Source organism: Cavia porcellus, unplaced genomic scaffold (assembly GCF_034190915.1).
Source record: "Cavia porcellus strain 051 isolate PalLab524CR breed Dunkin Hartley unplaced genomic scaffold, mCavPor4.1 scaffold_7, whole genome shotgun sequence".
NCBI lineage: Eukaryota > Metazoa > Chordata > Mammalia > Rodentia > Caviidae > Cavia > Cavia porcellus.
The window spans coordinates 93,539,386-93,549,205 of record NW_026947490.1 but is presented as its reverse complement, the minus strand read 5'-3'; the positions used below and the strand labels follow the sequence as shown (position 1 = coordinate 93,549,205).

Here is a 9,820-nt window from a genome sequence, read left to right as displayed (position 1 = left end):
AAAAACAAAATACAAGGTGATCAATAATGGTTACCATACTGCCTCTTGCTATTTTAAGAATTGCCAGATATAATAAAATTGAACAAAACAGTAAAGAATAAAACCAAAGCATTGGAGACATTACAGGATTTTAAAAGAAGATAATAGTCAACCAGAATGGGCGTCATAATGAATCTTAGTGTGTTCACAGTTGTTGCTTATACTTTCGAACTTGGTACTATCAAGCAAAGAGAATAGGGGAAAATCAGTCAAAACAAGAGGAAATCAAAGTAGGTTACTGATAGATCTGATAGAACTTTCGCTCATGAGCTCATCTGAGACCTTTTGCTCTTCATAATCCATTTTGTCCTTGTTGGTCGGGGTTATTTCCTCACTTTCTAAAACTACACCTTCATCTTGCATATTTGGTCCTTGTCTGGTTACTTTCAACTTCCTTTTCGTCATTTTGTTCTTGGTGAATTCTTGATACTGGTAGGCTCTGTCATTGTCCATGTCCTGATCCCTGCAGCCCTCGGGTGGCTGGGTCATTGTCCGTTTGTTAGAGATGTCCTGTGGGACGTCCACTGCCATGCGCTTCACCTTTCTCCTCCTGCGAAGAGTTCTGGTCCCCAGATTGTCCACAGCGAGTCAGATTCCTGCCAGAGGGGTCTCTTGCCTCCGATGTTATTATTTAGGTTTGAGGTTGGCCTGTGCTTGGCCACTAACATTTGGTTGTCAGAGTCACTGTGATCTTTTTTACTATTATTGTGATTATCTCTATAGTCCTTGCTTGGTTCTCCTAAACTAGAATCAGAGCCTTCGCTTAGGCAATACCCAGTCTCCCATGGGTGGTGGACATTGTATGACCTCCGCTTTCTCCCTCTTCTTTTCCTGGCCTGGCGTTTCAGAGGGCAGGACAGATTTCGAGCATGGTCTCCCGTTTCAGCAAACCCACCTCGGGCTTGCTCTGAGCTCTCCTCCAGGGCTGAGACCAGGTCGTGAACCAGCTCTTCCATGGTCCTACTGAAATGCCAGCTGTTCCCGGCGGCTGGAGCTCCAATCCCTTGGTGCCCAGCAGCCCCGAACATTAACGACACCCAGAAGCCTAGCCTGAGGCTCAGGCCCGAGAACAAACCCCAAGTACTACAGCCCCGGCGACTTCCAAAGAGCAGTTCAGCATTTAGATGAGCTCATGAGCGAAAGTTCTATCAGATCTATCAGTTACTATAATGTATCCTGCTATTTTTTATTTATTTTTCCCTTAATTAAAAAGATAAAAAGAAAATAGTAAATAATTTTAAAAGGGGGGGGGATTGAGATAAAAAGGGCATAACAACAGAACAGCGCAGGTCAAAATATAGCCATTTAAGTAAAACAGTGTTTCACCACAAGATATCCTGACATAAAAATAGTTACCATAGTGTCTCTTTCCTTGAAATCTTTGAGTATAACTTCGTATACTGTAGCACCAAACATATCAAGACATTATAAAACCATTCAAGAGAATGACATTATTACAGGGTATTTAGAACCAATTAACATAAAATGAACAATGGCTTCTGTATAATCTCCTTGTCTATAAAAGTTTTTACTTATATTATCATATATAATAAAATCCAATAAGATACAACCTTTTAAGACTGATGGAGACAGGAGAATACAAGTTTGATGGGACTTCAAAACAAAATGATACTAAATCAGCACTAGCTATTATGATGTCTTGTTTTCTCCAAAATAGCTGTTCCTACCTTCCGATCTTCTCTGCCTCATTTCTGTTGAGCTCTTTTTCTGTCATTTGTTGTCAGTTTGTCTTCTTCATTTTGTTTTCTGCTCCATTCATTGTGGCCTCTCTGCCACTATTTCTGGAATCTTGGTATTTTCCTTTTTTAGAATATCCTGCAGCATTCTCTGTAAAGTTGAATTGGTGGTTGCAAATTCTCCTAGTTCCTCTTTATCCTGGAAGCACCTTGTCTTTCCATCAATTTCTAAGGACAGTTGTGCAGGATATATCAATCTTGGCTGGAGGTTATTATCTTTCAAAGCTTGAATTATTTCCCCCCACGCTCTTTGTGATTTGATGGTTTGGGCTGAGAAGTCCGCTGTAATTCTGATGGGTGTTCCCTTGTAAGTGATCTGTTTCTTGTCTCTGATGGCTTTTAATATTCTGTTCTTATATTGGATTTCTGGAATTTTGATTATTATATGCCTGGGTGTAGCTCTGTTTGGGTTGTAGGTGTCTGGGGCCCTGTATGCCTCATACATCTGAGTATCTTTACCTGTTGCTAAATTAGGGAAATTCTTTTGGATTATTTCTGTGAATAGCTTTTGTAGTCCATTTGTTTGTGTTCCTACTTCTTCTTTTATGTTTTTAATTCTTAAGTTATAGATACTCTTATCATCTTCTAGCCTTTGTATTATTGCAGTTTATTTTTTTGTTATATTTAAGAAGTTTTTCATTTTATGCTCCCATATTACAATCTGCCCTCCAGTTCAGATAATCTATCCTTAGTTTCTTTCAAGCTGTTATGCCCATTTTTGATAGAGTTTTTAGTTTCCTGGTAATCTCTTTGAACCTGCTTCACGTATTCTATGTTTTCTCTCTTTTCTCCATCAAACAATTCTCCCCTTTTTTTCTATTCTTCCATTCCACCATCTGTTTTTTCTTGGGCGGTGTTTAGCATTTCTCTAACTATTCTACTTATATCTTACTTCAGGTCATTAATAACTTCATTCCTGAACTCGTCTATGAGGCTCTGGAGATCGTTCTTTATGTCTATTGGTGCCGTGTCTGATATTGCATGTTTCTCAGGATTTGGGGCCGAGGACCCTTTCTTGTTGCTCCCTCTTCCCATATTTTTTGTTCCTTTTACACAAGTGAATATAGGAGGCCCAGTTTCCTTCTTTGTCGGTTACAGTTTGTTTGAATTGTGCCGGGTAGGTGTTCCCACCCACTGCAGTATACTAGGGAGACAGAGACCTGGGCAGCCTATGCTGGGCCCACTCCCCCAGGTCAACCTACCAAAGGCTTCACTGCTAGGGTGCACCTCCAGGTGCTGGGACCTGGTTTGGGCTAGCCTACTGGGTCTTAGTCAGCAGCGTCATGCAGGCCAGGCACTCCCCACCAATCCTGCTTGAGAGGGGAATATGTGACTGAAGTCACTGCAACAACCTGTTCCAGCTAGTCTGCCCGGTCCCAGTATGTCCTTTGCTGAAGCCCCCTACTCTATGGAAGGGTCCCCGATCCACTCACTCACCACAGGTTGATGCAGGGCTCCCGGCCAGTCCCGCTCTCAACTCCATTCACTGCTTCCCACTCTCAGAGCTTTCGCGCCTCTCTCCTTGCTGTGCTGATTGGGACACAGCAGCGGCTGCAGGAAATTCAAATCGCAGCTTCCAGTGGTGCGGGGTCCAGCTTCCATGCTGAGACCTTATCTGTTCCTGTTATATCACTGGGATTGCGTTTCCAGTTGGTTTCTCCTAGTTTAGTTCATTCCTGGGTCAGCAAAGTATATCTCCCCTTGCTTAGTATTTCTCGCCCGGCACCATTCCTGGATTTTAAGTGCGGTTTCTCAGAGAGCCTCTGAAGCTGCTGCTATCTATCCACCATGTTCTCCCAGAAGTCTTTTTTTGTTTTCTTATTGTTGTCGTCATAGGTCTTTGTAATGATGCGCCTTCTTGTCCACCTGTCAGTTCACCCATGTGGGCCACAATTTTTTTTTTTGCACAGTTCCCTGAGCAGAAACATCAGTGTTTCTTCTGCTGTAAATGATCTCTTACAAATTCTAGTCCCAATCTTCTAAGAAAACTTTTCTGTAGTATTTTGCACTTGTTATTTTCTTTGTAAACCATTGAACAATTTATGCCACTTATGTTTAGGATTAAAACACAACCACTGGCCAATGCTTTGTGTTTCAAGTGACCTCATAGTTGCTGGATAGCTCATCAACAACATCTACTACACTTTGGTTTGTAGAAAGTCTTCATCTCAGGCTTCTGTTTTGTTGCTGTTATTAAATATTTCCATTATGGTACAATGTTGACATCAGCCATACCAGTTTGTTTGTCTTTACAATATATGAGGCCAATGTAAATCTTTATCATGTCCAAAGACTGTGCTATATACAATTCTCTGTGGTTTGTTTTGTTTGCTTATTTTTTGTTCTGGGGATCGTAACTCATGACCTCACACTTTCCAGGCAGTCACTGTGCCACTAAACGCTATCCTCAGCTCGTGATTCTCTGTTTTGCAGCATTTCCGTTGGAATTTCTGCTTTGTTCCTGTGCACAGTTCCTATACTGGTCAATTTGTCCTCTGTTAGCAAATGTAACATCAATGGGAAACTGGTAAAGCAATTGTCAAATGTCACCTTCCAATTAGTTCAGGAGACGGGAACAAGAAGTCTGTTCACAGCATCATTTAGTTTATTACTGTATGAATAAAGACCTGGTGGCTGAGTTCCACGATCAATTTTTAAATTGAAAGCACAAAAAGTCTTATCATCTTTTAAGGGCATACATTTTTATGCCAATTTTGACCCATCAGTTTTCTGTGTCTTTGACTTTCCTGTGGGTTACCATGAGAAATACCTTCTCTCAGTACAGCAACCCTGTGAATGCTTTCAATTCAGCTAGTGAGATGTTGCAATAAATACAGTTTTGAATATGGCTATTGGTGCATGCAGAATGTTTTACTTATATTTCAGCCTTTGTATAAATCATAGCATCTTGTAACATTTCTTTTTTTAAAGAAAATTTTTGTTTTAAAGAGAACAAAACAAAGCAAATCAGAACAGAACAATGCAAGCAACACAACACTTCACAACAAGACAACCAGACATCAACAGTAGCTACCATAATGTCTCTTTTCTTCCAAATAGTTGAGCATAGCCTCACACACATTAATATCAAACATAACAATATAGTACAAAACCATGCAAAAGAATGAAAGCATTACACGACTTCAAAACTAAGTAACAAGAAATGAACAATGATTTTATAATATCTCATTTTCCTTAAAAAATTTGTCTATACTATCACACACAATAAAATCAAATCAAACAAGATGATAGTAAACCAGCAATGGCTGCCATAATGTCTTGTTTTCTTCAACATAGCTGTTCACACCATCACACATAATAAAATCAAACAAAACAGAATAAAACCAATCAAACCAATGAACGAAAGCATTGTAAGACTTCAAAGCAATATAATACGAAACCATGATTACCATAAAATATGCAAAATAGCTGCCCCTACCATCTGACAGCATAAAATCTAACAAAACAAGACAGAACAAAGCCAAACCTAACAAAGTTGTATAAACAATGCAAAAGTTCAACATAAGACAACAAGTTGACAGTAGTTTCCACCTTTCCCTCCCAGGTTTTTCCTCTTCTTTGCTCTTGCATTAACTATTTTGCTTTTGGATTCCATTAACTCCTGTTTCTTATGCTAGAGTTCGCGCATATGAGTTCGAATTGCTTTGGTCATGGAACTGATCTCCAGTTGTGTCCATTTACCCACTGGAGCCTTGAGATCATTCTACTTTATAGCTACGTAGCTTTCCGCTGCATGAAAATACCATGTCTTTGTTATTCATTCCACAGATGATGGGCAAGTTACTCTTGCTTTTTTTTTTTTTTTTGTCTCCTGTCCATGGAACAATTGTTTTCTCTCCTTTGATTTTTCAGTCTATGAGTTTCCTTTCCAGTTAGATGTGTTTCTTATATACAGTGTATCGATGGATCTTGTTCCTTGACCCACTCTCCTTGTGTTTCTTTTTATTGCTGACCTGAGGTCATCCACATTAATGGTTACAGCCAGCATACATTGGTTTGTCTCTGCCCTGCTATCCTCCTGTTGTTAGCCTTCCACTTTTCCCCTTCATTCAATTGGCTGTCTTGTTTGGTGATCTTCTGTGGGAGACATCTCCAGTGACTCCCTTTGAATCCAAAACAATTGCTGTGACTTTGATTACTTGAAGACTCATTTCCTTATACTGATATGTGAAAGGCTAGCTAGGGTATTTCCTTCTCTCTTGAATTGGCTCTAAGCATTGCAAATAAGGCTGGCCGAGGTGTTAGTGTGCAAAGTCTAGCCATCAGACAGTCCTGTTTCCTCTCATGGTGCCCTCCACATTACAGGATTGAGCTGGTGAGATATTAGATCAAATAGCTCCAGGAATGTCAACTGGGTGGAGCATCAAGATAAGAGGCTATGACTCCCCAGGGCACAAGAGTTTGCATGTCAGAAATCAAAGTGACAGCCCCCCAAAACAATTCCACTGCTACCATAACTGGGTTATGTAAATTGATCCTTCTGCATATTTTTATCTCTGCAGATTACAGAGATGCCATTCTTGCACCTGGTCGGCCAGCTCAAGTTACTCAGTAATCTACCCCCCCAACATCCTCACTATCACTCATCCCTGAGCCACCCCTCTTTCTTCACAAGAAAATAAATGCTGGGAGAGGCCCAAGATTGAGGACTTTGTCTGCATGTCCTCACGGGGATTGGATTTAGGACCCCTTGGCTGCCCTTAACTAGGAATATGTTTTGGTGTCTTTACTCTCACTATGGGTTGGATTGGTGATGGTAGATTGGAATTAACCTGCTGGGATTCCAATAATGTCTCGATGGAATTATACATATAATTTTTTGGATTGAGAGGAAAACTAGCGAGGATTACAGTAGTTGAATGACTGAACTTGATAAAGTGGGTTCACAATAATCTTCCTCTGCTGATGTTCCTAGAAACTTGGTCATCTTTATCTCTCTCTAGAATATTTTTAGCACTCTCTATAGGGTTGATTTGGTAGTCATGAATTCCTTCAGTTGTTATTTATCATGGAAGTATCTTGTTTTTCCATCAATTTTGAAAGATAGTTTTTCTGTGTAGATCAGTCTGCATTGGAAGATGTTTTCTTTTAGGGTTTGAAACATTTCATTCCAAACTCTACTCGACTTGATGGTTTGTGTTGGCAAGTCTGCTGTGATTCTGATTGGTTTTCCTTTATAGATGATCTGTCCCTTTTCTCTAACAGCTTGTAGTGGAATTTCTGGGATCTTGATTATTATATGCCTGTGTATAGATTTACTTTGGTTATGGTTAGTTGGAATTCTATGGGCCTCACTTATCTGCATGCCAGATCCATTTCCCATGTTTGGGAAGTTTTCTTCTATTACTTCTGTGAATATCCTTTTAATTTCATTTGTGTTGACCCCTGCTTTTTCATTGATACCTATCACTCATAAATTATGCTTCTTTGCATCATCTTGCAACAACATCATCTTGCATCTGAGTTGTTATTTCCTGATTCTGTGTTATTTTTAAGAGATCTTTCCTTTCACGATCACTAGCTGCAATCCTGTCTTCAAGGTCTGAAAGTCTATCTTCAGTCTATTCCAAGCAGTTTTGCCAGTTTTCAATTGAATTTTTAATTTCCTGCATCTCTCTTTGAATCTGTTTCTTGCTTTGTAATTCCTTTCTACATTCATTCAAGGTTTTCATCATTTTCCTATGCTTTTCTTTATTGTCTGTGTCTTCTTTAGACCTGCTGAACAATTCTTTCAGTATGTTTGTGATCTCTTCTTTTACCTGAGACATTATTTATGATTTGACTGTCTTTACAATCTCATGAACTTGTTTCCTCACTTCAGTTGCTGTCCTCTCAGAGATTTCAGGTGTGTGACTTCCGCTTTCTTCCATGACTGTATCTCCCAGACTTATTCTGTGAAGGCTGGAGGTTTGAGTTGCCTGTTGCTCCTTCATTTTGACATTCTCCTGGGTTCCTTCCAACAAGCTGGTTGTGGGGTCCAAGGGACTTCCCATTTTGGCTGCCCCTAGGCAGTGTAGGGAGATGGGATAGGTACCTGTGTTCCTCTAATTCCAGATTTACGTGGAGGTAGCAGGACATGAAGTGGGTTTCTCCAGAGCTATGCAGCTACTATAGGGCCTTGCTGATGATCAGGGGTGCATGTAGGTGGGGCTGCTTCTCTCAGCCTGTGTGTCTACACTGGGACTCCCACAATAGTGGCAGCCACACAGGGGTGTGTTTGTCTGATTCTGCTAGTAGATGATGGCTGTCTGAGGGGACCAAGGGCCTCAGATGGTGGCCTATGGATGCACAGGGTTTACCTGGCTGTGTGTCCCTGAGTACCTGCAGGAAGGAGCTTTCTGGGCAGCTTCCTGAAGGTGAAGCTGGATCTGCTGGTTCTCTCCCCATACTGGCCACCTGTAGGACATGACCTTTTGGTGGTGGCACACAGCAGGCAGAGGTAGATCTGTCTTTCTCCTGCAGCCCATGCTGAAAGGCTTTCCAGTGGCAGCACCCAGCAGGCAGAGACAGACCGCCTGGTTCTCTCTGCCTGAGCTGGGCACCAACATTTCATCTCTTACAATTTTTAACACTGAATGGCAGTGCTGGCATTCTATCCAATACATTTTACCTATCAAGACTTTCACTATATTTTCAGACCTAGTTCTAACATTGGATTATTTCGTTTGGTTGTGTACCATTTTTCAACATTTCAACTAGTTAGTTATGTATTCACATTGCTGTTTTCTTCATCATCTGAACCAAGGAGGTCCTTATTCCCTGTATCTGTATCAGTTGCTTCATGCTCCACTTTACTGTCACAGGAACTTTGGCTCATGTGGCCAGTGTCAAAGGCATCATCATCATCTTCTTCATCATCATTATACACTTACATCACTCTTTTGTTATGAAAGCATGTATTTTACCATGATGGGTAGTCTTTATCATCGATGCATGAATAATTTGATTATTCACTTATGACATCCTCCCAAACTTACAAATCTGGTTTTTCACATGCCATTTTACTGAATTGGGCTACTTCTACCAGAAAAATCAAATGAAAACTTTTCAAAAAAACAAGTCCTAAAGTGGTGTGGGTGTTCTACAACCACTGTGATGCTCAGGTAAACATACACCAAACCTGTGAGACAGACCATAATGTCAGTGATAATCCTGGTTTGACACTTTTGCACATCATACAAGTGCATAAACAGAAAGATTACTTCCTGTATCCCTCAGACAAAGGTACTATTATGCTAAAATAAATATTTACAGTAGAAAGTAAAGGATATGTTTGTGAAACCTAGTGTTATGTTCTTTGGGCTTAATAAATGGAAATTCTAGAAATAAACAATTCAATTGCCCAGTGCTCTGAAAGTTACTTGAACACAAAGACTGTGATATCATGATAGTAGCTCTGATGACCAAGAGAGCTGGTAAGTAATGAACGGGCAGGTAGCACATACAATGTGGATACCCTGGATGAAGGGATGATTCAAGTCCTGGGTGGGGTGGCAGAGCAGTTCATCATGCTGCTTAGAACTACTTCCCAAAATAGACAGAGAAGGTCAGTGCTACATCAAATACCTGTGTCAGTCTCTGGCCCTATGGCACACAGACATTATCACTTCACACCATCACAAGAAGGGTGAGTACATACAAGATATTTTGGGAGAGACCCCACATTCATATAACTTTTATTATATTGTGATAATTCTGTTTTATTAAATTTTGCTATTTGTCTAATTTATAAATTGAGCTGTGTTGTAGGTATATAAAGGAAAAGACACATTATATCTAAGGTTGACCACCAGCTGTGGTTTCAGGTGTTTCCTGAAGATCTTAGAACACACCCCTCACAGACACAGGAGGCTACTCTGTGTAAACTACAATGGGCACCGACTCAAGCAGAGGGAAGTGTTCTTCCGCAAATGAGTATCCTCTCTATGCAGCTATTTCTGTCTCATTTATTCTGAGTTTGCTTTGCCTGGAAGCCAAAATCTGATTCCTTAAAATCAACCAGG

At 40.4% G+C, this 9,820-nt stretch overlaps 1 pseudogene; it reads right to left on the bottom strand.

Annotated features, from left to right (window-relative positions):
* Nucleotides 1-264: 264 nt before the first annotated feature.
* On the bottom strand, nucleotides 265-1,127 carry LOC100726454 (G patch domain-containing protein 2-like; annotated as a pseudogene).
* Between the last annotated feature and the right edge of the window lie 8,693 nt (nucleotides 1,128-9,820).